This window comes from Phyllobates terribilis, unplaced genomic scaffold, assembly GCF_046119375.1.
Source record: "Phyllobates terribilis strain yellow unplaced genomic scaffold, ASM4611937v1 Scaffold_7__3_contigs__length_470593459, whole genome shotgun sequence".
In the NCBI taxonomy this organism is placed as follows: domain Eukaryota; kingdom Metazoa; phylum Chordata; class Amphibia; order Anura; family Dendrobatidae; genus Phyllobates; species Phyllobates terribilis.
In genome coordinates, this window is record NW_027362767.1 from 367,623,432 (window position 1) to 367,638,967 (window position 15,536).

The window sequence follows — 15,536 nt, forward strand, 5'->3', positions numbered from 1 at the left end:
ATGTTCGGAATCAATCAGGACACCAGTCAGGCATGGTGGATTTTTTCATTTGATGATCCAATAACCTGCAGCGGCTGCATCGTTGTCAATAAAATCCCAATAACGGCTGAGTCTGATAAATTTCATACCATTTTATCCAATGCATGTAAACCACGAAGGGAAGAGATGTCAAGAAAATGACCTGTATAAATCACTTTTTTTCCATTAAATTCTTTGTTAGCACTGTCTCTCCCCACCCCCATTACCACAATCTGTATTAAAAATAGAAATCTGGTAACTTTCACAGACTTTAACATGCTATTTTAGGAAATAATACCACTACATTAGCAGCAGTGAACAGACTCAGCCGTTATCTTGTATATTGAAGCATCTAATGATCATGTGCAAGAGTCATTATTAAAAGGAGGAGGAGCAGGTGAGCCGTTACATCACCTATTTCTGATCAATGGATCCTGCATTATCTGTGTATGGAGGCGTTTACCTGTCAATGTAAACCTGCCTTTGCGGATATGGAGCCTGCTGCAAACTATTTAGTTAAAATCGATAAAAAAAAATTAAAAAAAATTGTGGCTAGTGTCAGAGTTGCAAAATTACTAAACATGTTTCTTAAAAAATATCGTAAAAAAAAAAAATAATATATATATATATATACATACATACATACATTGTACAGACCAAAAGTTTGGACACACCTCATTTAAAGATTTTTCTGTATTTTCATGACTATGAAAGTTGTACATTCACACTGAAGGCATCAAAACTATGAATTAACACATGTGGAATTATATACTTAACAAAAAAGTGTGAAACAACTGAAAATATGTCTTATATTCTAGGTTCTTCAAAGTAGCCACCTTTTGCTTTGATGACTGTTTTGCACACTCTTGGCATTCTCTTGATGAGCTTCAAGAGGTAGTCACCGGAAATGGTCTTCCAACAATCTTGAAGGAGTTCCCAGAGATGCTTAGCACTTGTTGGCCCTTTTGCCTTCACTCTGCGGTCCAGCTCACCCCAAATCATCTTGATTGGGTTCAGGTCTGGTGACTGTGGAGGCCAGGTCATCTGGCGTAGCACCCCATCACTCTCCTTCTTGGTCAAATAGCCCTTACACAGCCTGGATGTGTGTTTGGGGTCATTGTCCTGTTGAAAAATAAATGGTCCAACTAAAAGCAAACCGGATGGAATAGCATGCCGCTGCAAGATGCTGTGGTAGCCATGCTGGTTCAGTATGCCTTCAATTTTGAATAAATCCCCAACAATGTCACCAGCAAAGCACCCCCACACCATCACACCTCCTCCTCCATGCTTCACGGTGGGAACCAGGCATGTAGAGTCCATCCGTTCACCTTTTCTGCGTCGCACAAAGACACGGTAGTTGGAACCAAAGATCTCAAATTTGGACTCATCAGACCAAAGCACAGATTTCCACTGGTCTAATGTCCATTCCTTGTGTTCTTTAGCCCAAACAAGTCTCTTCTGCTTGTTGCCTGTCCTTAGCAGTGGTTTCCTAGCAGCTATTTTACCATGAAGGCCTGCTGCACAAAGTCTCCTCTTAACAGTTGTTGTAGAGATGTGTCTGCTGCTAGACCTCTGTGTGGCATTGACCTGGTCTCTAATCTGAGCTGCTGTTAACCTGCGATTTCTGAGGCTGGTGACTCGGATAAACTCATCCTCAGAAGCAGAGGTGACTCTTGGTCTTCCTTTTCCTGGGTTGTTCCTCATGTGAGCCAGTTTCTTTGTAGCGCTTGATGGTTTTTGCAGCTGCACTTGGGGACACTTTCAGTTTTCCCAATTTTTCAGACTGACTGACCTTCATTTCTTAAAGTAATGATGGCCACTCGTTTTTATTTACTTAGAATTTGTATTATGGCAAGAAAAAAGCAGCTAACAGTCTATTCAATAGGACTATCAGCTGTGTATCCACCAGACTTCTGCACAACACAACTGATGGTCCCAACCCCATTTATAAGGCAAGAAATCCCACTTATTAAACCTGACAGGGCACACCTGTGAAGTGAAAACCATATCCGGTGACTACCTCTTGAAGCTCATCAAGAGAATGCCAAGAGTGTGCAAAGCAGTCATCAAAGCAAAAGGTGGCTACTTTGAAGAACCTAGAATATAAGACATATTTTCAGTTGTTTCACACTTTTTTGTTAAGTATATAATTCCACGTGTTAATTCATAGTTTTGATGCCTTCAGTGTGAATGTACAATTTTCATAGTCGTGAAAATACCTCCTCATTTAAAGGTTTTGCTGTGTGTCCAAACTTTTGGTCTGTACTGTAAAAATATATATATATATTAACTTCTAATATAAAAGCCATTGGTCATAGGCCGATGACATTCTTTGAGTGGCGGTCACAGACAGAGAAAGGCTCCTGTGCAAGAACAGTATTTGAGCCCTTAGCAGCCCAATGGTTCTGCCATAACAGAAGCTCCTTGCTGTTTTGGAGGTTGAAGTGGGCCCCCCTACTTTACTCTAGGGCCCCCATGCAGTACGGCACAGGCTGCGCCAGCGATGTCTGCCCCTGCATTAAAACCTAATGTCAGATTAAGATGATTATTGGAGCTCAGGCGTTATCAAGCACTATATATTTTTGTTCTCGGATTGTTCTGCAGGTCGGAAGCGCCCTGGAAGCTCTTTCAGACTGTAGCAGCCGGCTAACACCTAAGACTTCTCCATACACTATGTACCAGACTGTCTTCTTTCTGCCTTCCTCAAGCAGCAAACAGGAAGCCCGGAGAACATTCCAGTGGGATTATGTAACGCCCCTCACAGCATAGCATTAGCAGACAAGGAATATTGTATGCTGGTATAAGGGATGGAAGCCGAGCTGTGAGGACAAAGATCAAACCAAAAATATATATATCTCTGTAAAAACACACATTATCTTCAGCACAGATACTACTAGCAGACCAGTATACCCTGTGTTTTATAAGAATAATCCTGGTAGGAGAGAAGCTATACTGGCAATATCCTTAGAATCTGATGTAGCTGCCTCTTCCTACTCTGATCCTTTCTATTCTTGGCTACTTAAATCATGACTTATTTGTTTAAATAAGATGTGCAACATTGTAATAAGTAACAAATATGACGGTGTCATCATGTAATTGTCCAGGAGAAGCCATGAAAAATACATTAAACAGTGAAGACAGAACGATTCTGAAACTTTTGTAAACCTTAAATAAAAATTCCATCTTTCACAGACAACACAGTAGATGAAGACGACTTTTGGTTTACATTCTCTTCTACAGCTAGAGTATTAGGTTTGTATGCTGTATCAACACAGGTATATCCACCCACCATCAAGCATATTGTTGCATGACCCCTCTATGGGTGCATGAACATGTCCGAATTACACGCTCTGTGCTCGGATGGCAATACTTGGCCACAAAGCAACTTTCCTGACCTGAACTAGTAGCCTGTTAAGGATACAGGAGGCTGTTGGTCTCCTATATGCCCATAAGGCTACTAGATGAGGCCAGGAAACTCGTGGCATGGCCAATTGTTGTGGTTTGTGCAGAGTATGTAATACACAGACATGGCAGACTAAACTTCCTAATAACCCCTTGCATTTACACATTTAAGTCCAAACTTCAGAACTTGTCTCCATTTTACTTAAACTACAGAATCTGGATCAAGATTAATCAAATCATCGTGAAACACTTAGCAAGCTCAAAGGGACTGTCCTGGATTAGCATAACATGGCTGGCTTCACAAGAAACGGTGCCACCCCTGACTGTCAGCTGTGTTTGCTATTGCAACTCAGCCACAATAAAGTAGATTGAGCTGACCTGCAATTTCACACACAACCCATAGTCAGGGGTGGTGCTGTTTCTGTAAGAAAGTGGCCATGTTTTTCTTACGCTGGACAACTCAATTAAAAGGGATAATCTGGTTTTGTTCACTTCTGCATCAGTCGGTGAGATATAGGACAGGTTACAAGCACAGGTGTTACTTCAGTGATCATCACCCCGAGTGATAAAATGTGTTTCTGTTCTGAAAGGTGGTCTACCTTAAACCAGAAGGAGGATGCTTTTATTCCCAAGTATCAGATTGGACACAAAATGACTGTAGGAAGACATTCTTCAACAATGAAGTCACAGCATTTTTCTATATGTTCTTTGGTGTGAGGGAGCGCAACCAGCTGCAAAATTCACCTCCTCCTCAGTCTATGGAGATTGGCGACAAGGTGAAGTCCCAAAGGCCAAATATACAACGATTCAACAATTATCACCAACACAGTGGGTAGGTGGTAACTTGTCTAAACTAGAACAACCCTTAAAAATCCAAAGCACCAGTGTAGCAATACAACAGTGCTAACCACTGAGCCATCCTGCCGGACAATTTATGGCTACATAAGCAAGAACAAGGACTAAATGCAAGAACAGCATAAAAAGCTGGCAAAATCTTTGGTGTTTTACAAAAAAAAAAAAAAAAAAATTAAAAATTCCAAAATAAATGGAATTAGAGCAGACTGTGGTTACAATCCAGTAAAACATACAGAGAAATGTCCACATAGAATATGCTGGGCTGTTTCTCCAAGGTTCAATGAACCCTACAGCTGGATCGGGGTCAATGGCATTTACTAGGCACTAAAAACATTGGGGTAGATTTGCGAATCCTACAAAATGGACAGAATAAATTAAAGCAGACCATAAACATGAGCTATATGACAGATGATTGGGTTGTTCGGCAGACACATCTCCAGACTCCCCCCATGGCACATAAGCCCTTTTCATGTGTTTCCAATGGGAGAGAGAAGAAAGCTGATTATTTTCAGAGTCCCCCATACACATCAGCTTGGCAGGTCCCACCCAAAGTAGAGGGTACAGCTAACATTTATTACGTGTGTATAGGGGCTTTTAAACTGGTCAATCTCCAAATTTATCACAATGGCTCACACTGGATATCATTTGGGCACCTTTAGAATTTTTTTCCCATTTAAAGACCACCTAATAGCTGATTAATAGATCAAATGTTTGATCGAAATATTTGTAGAATGTAAACCATGACATGACACTTTAGCTAAACTTTGCCCCTCCATTAATAAAAAAAAAAAAAGTTATTTAACTTTTGTGCCAAAACTTTGATTGTTTTCTTCCACAGTCGAGCCAAATTCACACTAATAAATCTTCTCCAGAATATATTAAATATGGTTTAAAAGTTCTTTGTCAGCACAGAGTGACTGTTCAAACCAAGTACAAGCGCTCAGTGCATCATGGCAGCCAATCATTTATATAAACTTTCCCAGCTACTTGTTTTCCATCTATTGGCACCCTTCTATCACACCAGATCTGCCAAAGAAGAGAGGGGAGCGGAGAGAGGAAACAAGCAGGTGGGAAGGAGCACTTAAATGTTTGTCCCTGCCTCGATGCACCGAGCACCTGTGCTTGGTTTGAACTGTCATTCTGTGTTGACAGAGACCCTTTAAGAGCCTTCAAGTATGCCTAGCTTACAACCATGTGCATGACGGTTTGGTCAACTGGCCAATAATAATGCTACCCCTCTTTGCAAATTCCTTTTAGGACACCATTCATTGAGCAAGTGGCCACAAAAAAAAAAAAATAATGGCAATCCAGTCTACAGGACCCCATCATAAAGATCTAAAAGTCTTACAAGTCACAAAAGTCATTTAAGAGACAACCCGTGTAACGACTACATCAGTGAATGACGGGACAGCTGTGGCCTTAGTCATAAAGTAACAGAACGAGGAATAAGAGAAAATACTTTAGAAGGTGAAATATTAAACCTGTCAGAGATAAGACGGGAGTTTGAAGCTGACACAACCTCACCTTCAGTTCACATGAAGCCATCCCAATGTCACTCTATGGGTGGATATGGGCTGTATACGCCAAGAGTAAAGAAATACCATGATAACAAATACTCCGCTCCGGTTGTTTAATGTAAAACGTGACATGCAAATATAAGGAGGTTCTAGAAGAATGGAGAACAGAACGTCTCTGGTTACAGAAGTTTACTCCACGATTGGGACGGATGACATTAATATGCAGTGATCAGCTTCCCGTTAATGGCTACTAATCTCATTAAATCCTCTCATTAGAGAGTTAATGGAGGAATGAACAGTAGTAAACACAGGCTTCCAATATGTTATGTGACAACCTCCCTAAACAACAATTACATTTTAAAGGGGTTGCCGCAAAACAGATAAATCGATAATACATAGTCATGGATGTGTCAACAGTATCAAGATAAATTGAGGCCTTATCCAGCTACTGAAATAAACTAGCACTACAAAAGGAAATGCTCACTTGGCCGCCTGATGGCTAGTGTCAAGGGTTTACCACAACATAGGGGCCAGAAGACCTAAAACCGCAGCGTCTGATTTCACGTATTCCTGCACTGGTTAGAAGCAGGGCTGTGGAGTCGATAAGCCAAACCTTCGACTCCTTCATCCAAGGCTCATGTTTAAGTGATAAATTTACTGTAGCACAGATTCATCTCCGCTAAAAGTCTAGACCCTTAGATCAGGAATAGGACATGTCATTGACTGACATAAATGTGACTGCTGCAAAAAAATAAAATAAGAATATAAATAGATTAAAGGAAAACAGGAGTAGATAGGTTCCAGCATGGCGGATGTACTGACAAAACTAAGCTCATGGCCAATGATTACTGTTTACCATGATTGGTCAGTAGGGATCCATGAACGTATCCTGACTATGAAGTTAGATCTTCAACATCTAAATTAACCAAAGCCCCACAATTAAGTCAAGATCACCCCCACAACCCATCAGCTCCTTTAGGGAGCAACAAACATAATAGGGGGGGGGGGAAACCTGGTCACCAACTCGACAGTCCCTTTAACCATCAAATTACAGGTGCCACTTGCCCATAATGAAACTCTGGTCCCTTTTAAAAGTATGCATCAAGCCACAACTTTTTAACCCTATAGACACCCTATATCAACAATCACAAATGTTATATATTACACCCCAGGAAGCATTCCTTTTAACCATCATACAGAATGAAACTTAGAAATGTTTTTAGATTTGTCATTTTAATCACGTTCATTATTTGCACCTGAAAATTACAGCCTGGATACAAGGCACCATAGATCTCACCGAGCGGAGTATATCGAAAGATTGGCATTCACATTACTCGTAAATACCTGACATTATTAGCTTACACATTAACAAACAGCGGCTCACTACTAAGAATCAGATTGACAACCATAAATGAAGAGCATGAAGATTTTGCACATGGGTTTCTGTCATCAATTAATTACAAGAAAAAAAGAGAAAAAAAAAGTGTATTCGGAAGGTGGATCTGCCTTCACGGTCACGCCCAGAGCATTTCATCCTTCTTCTCTATTTCTCAAACTAATTCTGTTTTGTCCATGTTAAATCATCTTTCCCCCATCTCACTCAAACCCCCCCACCACCTCAACAGACTTATCTATTAAAGTCAATTGCCGCTCACTCTCCCCAGAAGCTCGCTGCCTCGGGGAAACCCTGGACTCTGTGCTCTCCTTTAAACCACGTATCCAAGCACTTTCCACCTCAAATATATCTCCCGGATCCCAACATTCTTTAACCAAGAATCTGCAAAAGTTCTATTGCATGCCCTCATCATCTGCCGCTTGGATTACTGCAACTTCCTGCTCTGTGGCCTCCCTTGGTCTGTACTGTATATTACAAAGTTTCTTGTCTTCATTTATATTATTGATTGAGGGATGAGGGGGTCACACATACCAGGATTGGGGAATGAGGGGTACCATACATAACAGGATTGAGGGATGAGGGGCCACACATACCAGGATTGGGGGATGAGGGGACCATGCATATCAGGATTGGGGGCGAGGGGACCATGCATACCAGGATGGGGGTGAGGGTATCACACATACCTTGATTAGGGGATGAGGGGTACCATGCATACCAAGATTGGGGGATGAGGAGTACCATACATACCAGGATTGCGGGATGAGGGGTACCATGCATACCAGGATTCGGGGATGAGGAGTTCAATGCATACCAGGATAGGGATGAGGGGGCCATACATACCAGAATTGGGGATGAGAAAGCCATGCATACCAGGATGAGGGATTGGGTACCATGCATACTAGGATTGGGGGATGGGGGGTGCCATGCATACCAGGATTGGGGGATGGGGGGTGCCATGCATACCAGGATTGGGGATGAGGAGTGCCATGTATATCAAATTTGGGTTGAGGTGTGCCATGTGCCATATGCATGATACCAGGATTGGGATGATGGGTGCCATGTATACCAGATTTGAAATGAGGGATGCCATGCATACCAGGACTGGGGATGGAGGATGCCATTCATACCAGGATTGGGGATGGTGGGGTGAGATGCATACCAGGATTGGGGATGAGGGGTGCCATGCATACCAGGATTGGGGGATGAGGGGTACCATGCATACCAGGACTGAGGGGTGAAGGGTACCATGCATACCAGGATTGGGGGATGAGGGGTACCATGCATACCAGGATAGGGATCTGGGGGGCCATGCATACTAGGATTTGGATGAGGGGCCATGCATACTAGTATAGGATGAGGGGTACCATGTAAATCAGGATAGGAATGAGGGGTACCATGCATACCAGTATTGAGGGTGAAGGGAGCAATGCGTACCAGAATTGGGGGTGAGGGTTGCCATGCGTATCAGGATTGAGGGTGAGGGGTGCCATGCATACCAGGATTGGGGGTGAGGGGTGCCATGCATACCAGGATAGGGGTGAGGCGTGCCATGCATACCAGGATAGGGATGAGGGCAGCACATAACAGTATGGGGGAACAGAATTGGGGGGAAAAAAATACCAGGATGGGGCAGCATAAATACCAGGATGGGGGCAGCACAAATGCCAGGATGGGGGCAGCACATACCAGCATGGGAGACCATATACCAATAAAAATTCTCACCACCTGGGCTTAGAGTGGGCTCAATAGCTAGTTCTGTATAAAGGGAATGGAAAAGGACCCTCTACAGTAGAAGATTACAACTTTATTTTTGAGTCTCAGCAGTGGGACACTGTGATCTTTAAATGATCTAGCAAAAAGCTACAGTTCAAAGTCTAAAACCCTTTCATAGGGAATCTGTCGTCCTGCTTACATTTCCCAATCTGAGGACAGCATAGTATTGACACCAACCTTTCCTTTACTCCCTATATCCGATCACTCACTCTTGTCTCCTGCATCTTAAAAACATCTCCACAATCTGATCTTTTCTCACTTTTGAAACTGCTAAAACTCTTACTGTTGCTCTTATTCACTCTCGCCTGGACTACTGCAACTCTCTCCTGATCGGTCTCCCTCTTACCAAAATTTCCCCTCTCCAATCTGTCCTGAATGCGGCAGCCAGGGTTGTATTTCTGTCCAGCCGTTTCACCGATGCCTCCACCTTGTGCCAGTCATTACACTGGTTACCCATTCGCTACATGGTCCAATATAAACTCATTGCTCTCACCCACAAAGCTCTCCACTGTTCTGCACCACCTTATATCTCCTCTCTCATCTCAGGCTATCATCCTACCCGTGCCCTCCGTTCCACAAATGACCTAAGACTAACATCCCCCATAATCCGAACCTCGCACCTCCGTCTCCAAGACTTCTCTAGTGCTGCGCCAGTTCTCTGGAATGCTCTACCCCAGACTATCCGATTGATGCCTAGCCCTGATGTCTTCAAGCGCGCTTTAAAAATCCATCTCTTTATACAAGCCTACCACCTCAAATACCCAGTAAACTAACTTTCCCCTGTTCCCTCCTAAATACTATTCAGAATCCGCCCCCCACTGTTCATTCTTCTCTATACCCTCCATGCACATAACTGCACCCGGTAATTGAGTACCGCACTTAAACATACAGGCTGATGACCAGATCATACAGCTTTATATGACAATCCCGACTTATTATAATTTCCCAACCTGACATAACAAGCACTCTCCACCTATTGTGTCCCCCCATTTCCTTGTAGAATGTAAGCTTGCGAGCAGGGACCTCACTCCTGATGTTACTGTTAAAGTGTCTCACCTGTATTGAATTTATTGTTTGTACACGTCCCCGCTTAATTGTAAAGTGCTGCGGAATATGCTGGCGCTATATAAATAAAAATTATTATTATTATTATTAACACCCTCGCATTCCTCCAATCTATCCTAAACTCTGCTGCCTGACTACTCCACCTGTCGCGCCGCTATTACTTGGCCTCTCCTCTCTGTCAATCCCTTCACTGGCTCCCCATTGCCCAGAGTCACTAGTTCAAAACCCTAACCATAACATACAAAGCCATCCACAACCTGTCTCCTCCATACATTTGTGACCTAGTCTCCCAGTACTTACCTCCGATCCTCACAAGATCTCCTCTTCCCACAATCGCATACAAGATTTCTGCCGTGCATCCCCCCTACTCTGGAACTCTCTACCCCAACATATCAGACTCTTGCCTACTGTGGAAACCTTCAAAAGGAAGCTGAAGACCCACCTCTTCCGACAAGCCTACAACCTGCATTAACCCTCGCTCCATCATGCCACTGCACGACCAGCTCTACCCTCACCCATCCCTTGTAGATTGTGAGCCCTCGCAGGCAGGGTCCTCTCCTCCTGTACCAGTCGCTGACTTGTATTCTTCATGATTATTAGTGTGTTTTTTTGTTTTTTTTTTATACCACTTTCACATGTAAAGTGCCAAGGAATAAAAGGTGCAAAAATAATACTGCAACTTTGTGACAATTTATTACATCAATACACACTTGTGTCTAGAAACTCTCCAGGGATGATAATCCCCAATGGCTTCTTTGCTGATGCAACTGGTGCATGAAAAAGAATCCAGGCGTCTGCTGCAGCCTTCATCATGCAGAATGGTAGGAATGTATTGAGCCACATATCACCCTACTTTAGTTGACCTGTAACCATTTGTTATCTGCAATATATATTCATCATCACTGATCTGTATATTCTAGCTTCATTCAAGGCAAAGAACAGCAAAAAAAAAAAAATGCTGATCAACGCTAAAGTGTGTGCATTGTAGCCGCTTTACAGCTACTGGTGGTAATGGGACATTTGGGATTTATTAATCTTCAACCAGCTTTACCGCCACATCTCACAAATTTTGACAAATGCCAGGAACATGAAATGCAATGTCATGTGCGCTCCAGATCAGGGGCGGGCAGACAAAGGGATCTTTACTTAAAAAGTTTCCTATATTAGCTCAAGCCCATGGAAGCAGCTTATTGCACAATGCAAAAATACAATACAGCAGCCAAAAACTGACATAGAAATCAACAGTATAAAACGTCAGCTCTGCTCTGGGATTTGACCAACTTTTGTATATTTGTCCCCAAATATAATTATATTTGTTTTTATCTCCATATTTTATTTTTGCTTCTATTAGTTTGCTCAATCATAGACTATTGTATCCTGTATGTCTGTGCATGCAGAGACTACAACGTGCACACATTTATATATAGAATGTGTATTAAACAAATATATATATATATTTTTTTTTTTTTTTTTAATAAAAGTATATATTTTTTATTACAGACACATAATACAGCGGGTGCTCCATATTCCTTACTCAGCACAACTTGCCTTTCTCTTTTTGGCAATCCCCTGCTGCCCAGTAAAGCTCTGCACCTATAGGCATCTGCAGACTCATTCAGGATCAATGCCAGCTGTAAAAAAAAAATAAACGCAAGCTCGCCCGGTGCAGCCATGCAGCCAGCACCCCACAGCAGCAGCAGCAGCAGCAGCAGCAGGACCGACTTACATGCAGCGTGTCCGCCTCCCTGTGCAGCCAGTCCCCGGCGTCCCTCTCCGCCAGCTCCGTCTCCAGCCTTCACCTCCTCTCGCCCCACAGCTCAGCGCACACAGCCGCGCACAGCTCCGGCCGGGATCCCAGCACTGCTAGCCCCGCCCCTCACTCCCAGCAATGGCTGGAAACCGAGTCATCCCTGCGCTCTGATTGGCCTCTGCAGCCGTCTATCTTTTCTTCTGCGGCCTCTGATTGGACGTTTTCTGCAGGGTGGAGGCTGCAATCCTGAATCATTCTTGTAGTGTGTGTGAGCAGTAACTTGAGGGTGACAATGTGTCCTGTACTGAGGGGTCTTCACCAAGTGTGCCCCTACTGGTATACAGCATGGAGGGCAGGAGAGGCTGCTATACAGGCAGTTAGCACTGCATGCACCAGGCTAGCTTGGTCTTATTTTCTCCCTGTAAGGCCACGTTCACATGTTCACTATTTGGTCAGTATTTTACATCAGTATTTGAAAGACAAAACCAGGAGTGGGTGATAAATACAGAAGTGGTGACGTGTTTCTATTATACTTTTCCTCTGATTGTTCCTCTCCTGGTTTTGGCTTACACATACTGATGTAAAATACTGACCAAATACTGATAGTGTGAATGCGGCCTAATGACAGGAAACAGATTCTCCTTGTCAGATAATTACCTCAGAAATCACCACAAACCAGTTACTTTTTCCTTTTTAGGCTATGTGCCCATGTTACGGAACTGAAGCATATTTTTTACCCTTCTCCCTGGCAGGAAAATCGCATGCGGTTTTCCCGCCAGGTAGAAGCGTTTGTGAGGCGTCTTTGCAGCGTCTTTGCATGCATTTCCGCATGCGGGTTATCAAGCACTTCTCCAAGTGATTTAAGCATCACTTGGAAAAGTGCTTGACAACTTGTTCACACTATATAAATCCATGCAACCGGCATGGATTTATATAGTGTGACCAAGTAATAGTTAAAAAAAAAGAATCAGAATGGTAAAAAATAAAAAAAATAAAGTTTATACTCACCTACCGATGCATTCTGTGCCCCGTCCGGAGTCTTGAGCGGCTCACGCTGTGGTGTGCAGGACCTGCGGTGACGTCATTGAGTCATGTGATGGGTCACATGACTCAATGACATGGCAGGTCCTTCAGACAACAGCGCGACGGCGGGAAAACACCAGGAAGACATCAGAAGATAAGTATAAACTTTATTTTTTATTTTTTTTACAGGTTCTTTGGTACCCAGGTCTGGATGAGAGTCTCCTCTCATCCAGACTTGGGTACCATCCGCACATTGATTCCGCAGCGCTTCCGCAAAATTAATGAACATGCTGCGGATTTTTGACCGCAGCATATACGCTGCGGAAAAATCCGCAGCATGGGCATTGACATTGCGGAATGCCATTGGGGACCATGGGGTGCGGATATACATGCGTTTTACAAGCGTTTACGCTGCGGAAATTCCGCAGCATATACGCTTGTAATACGCAACGTGGGCACACAGCCTTAGTCTTTTTTTTTCCTTTTTTGCACCATGAGGCTTTTTCCTTCTGCGTGACGTTACATAACAACATACACATTAGCCTTTCATTTATATGCACTTTTATTTTGGCAAAAATAGGAATGCCGTCCTATCGTTTCAATGCATAAATGGCGCTTATATTTATTGCGTGGCTTGTTACGGCCATTGTCAACATTGTTCGATGTTTAATAAAGTTTTTATTCTAAAATAATGAACTTTTTTATTATTCTTTTTCTTTCTTACACTCAGTCATAAGGAGATATGAGCGAGCAATCTTATGGGCTTCACCCTGCGCTGCCTCGTCATACAGGTATGATGCGCCGTCACATCAGAGATCCCTGTGGTGTCTTCCTTCAGATTCACTTCACAGAGTCCTTCCCATGTCAGCATTTCAATGCTGAGGCAGGAATAACGCAGTCCAGGCTCCCACCACTGGTGGCAAAACAGCAAGGGGCGGCTGAGCTACTTTGTTTCCCATAGAAATGAACAGGAACTAGGGGAAAAGTGTAGCCCAGCTGCTCTTAGCTCCTTCCAGCAGGGGCGGCCATATCATTGTTACATTGCTGACACCACTGGAACGGGGCTATTACCAGAGGTGAATAAGTGTTCTTATTTTACAAGGGATTAAGAAAGGGTTGTCTGAGTAGTGGAAACCCCTTTAATTACAATACTGGAGTACCTTTTTTTTAGCAGTCCTACATTGTGATGTTCCTCAGTTATTCCTCCTGGAATTAATTCACAAGTGGATGTTACCATTACCTTTAGTCAATATTGTGTGAACCTATGCGTAAAACATCATTTGCACTAAATGGACCACCTACTGTATCCTCACCCATCCCCTGTAGACTGTGAGCCCTCGCGGGCAGGGTCCTCTCTCCTCCTGTACCAGTCGGTGACTTGTATTGTTCATGATTATTGTACTTGTTTTTTATTATGTATACCTCTTTTCACATGTAAAGCGCCATGGAATAAATGGCATTATAATAATAAATAATAATAATATAAGGAAACATCAGATTGACAATAATTGTAACACCGAGTTTCCGTGTATTTATTCATTTTTAGGAACCACAACAGAGAAACAGCACAATACAAAGTCATAAGAAAAGATGCTTCATAATTGTCATCTCATGAGATTACAAGCATTTAGCAAAACAGCCATATTAGGAGAGGAGACGGGTCCTTTTCAAGTCATTGTATAAGGTGACGTTCACACGTTCAGTATTTGGTCAGTATTTTACATCAGTCAAAACCAGGAGTGGAACAATCAGAGGAAAACTATAATAGAAACACGTCACGACATCTGTGTTTTTCACCCACTCCTGGTTTTGGCGTAAGAATACTGATGTAAAATACTGACCAAATACTGAATGTGTGAACGTGGCTGAAAGAGGATCTGTCACTTGCAATAAATATGTGGGCAAGGTGCTCCAGAAAACTTCCATGGAAAAGAATTGAGGACCACACCCACTTTACTAACAAGACTAGATTTACATACAAATTATTGGGGCCAGTAGCTTCTCAGGAAGAGGCTCAGTAACAAAAGAAAAACTTTTACGGATAAAAAGAAAAGTAGCATTTGCTCCAGTTAAAAAATTACTTATTAAAGGCAAGTGACAGGTTCTCTTTAACCATCTTTACATTTCCTGTGTTTGTCAGTGAATTGCCATCTCACTAATATTTACAGTGCAAAAGATGCAAATGATACAATTGTAGTGTTTTATGTTTGCAGTTCTGATCATTAGGTATGTGAACACGATCAGGGGGAGCAGCGCTCTGGATGAAGCCCACCTGCGCTGCGTCCAAAACGCTGTGTTCCACATTAGAAGCACAGTGGATGGCAAATGCCAGGAAGTGTCAAAAAACAAAGCAGGTTTATTTAAAACATGACATACCAACAAGGGACAAAAACCACAGCATCAAAAACGCGATAAAAATACATGTAAAAAAAGCACCCAAAAATGTAATAAAAAAACCCACCAATAACTTAATTTACCTAATAGGTCCTGAAAATCTGCAACATCAAAAACTCATCATAGCCTTAGATATCGTCTTGCTGTGATGCTAAAAATCAGTGGAGATCCAATAGGACAACGCTGCCAAGACTATGCTAAAATTGTATCCAGTCTAGGCAATCCTCTGTAATCTAAGCAGCCAGCTGTTCACCTGACTGATACATTGCATTACACTATCAGGGTTAAGGTTTCCTAAACTTGATCCAATTACAGTATCTAGACTGCTTTTATGGAACAACCC

General features: G+C 42.7%; 1 protein-coding gene across 3 annotated transcripts in view; it reads right to left on the reverse strand.

Moving 5' to 3' along the window:
* LOC141154849 (plastin-3) overlaps nt 1–11,917 on the reverse strand; it is an 88,074-nt gene extending 76,157 nt beyond the window's left edge. For 2 of the 3 annotated variants that reach the window (XM_073641351.1, XM_073641347.1), the window contains exon 1: nt 11,753–11,917. The gene's annotated coding sequence lies outside the window, so the exon portion shown is untranslated. Of the gene's footprint in view, nt 1–10,326; nt 10,412–11,752 lie in introns of those variants that run through there. The other variant, XM_073641350.1, reaches the window with a different exon arrangement.
* Between the last annotated feature and the right edge of the window lie 3,619 nt (nt 11,918–15,536).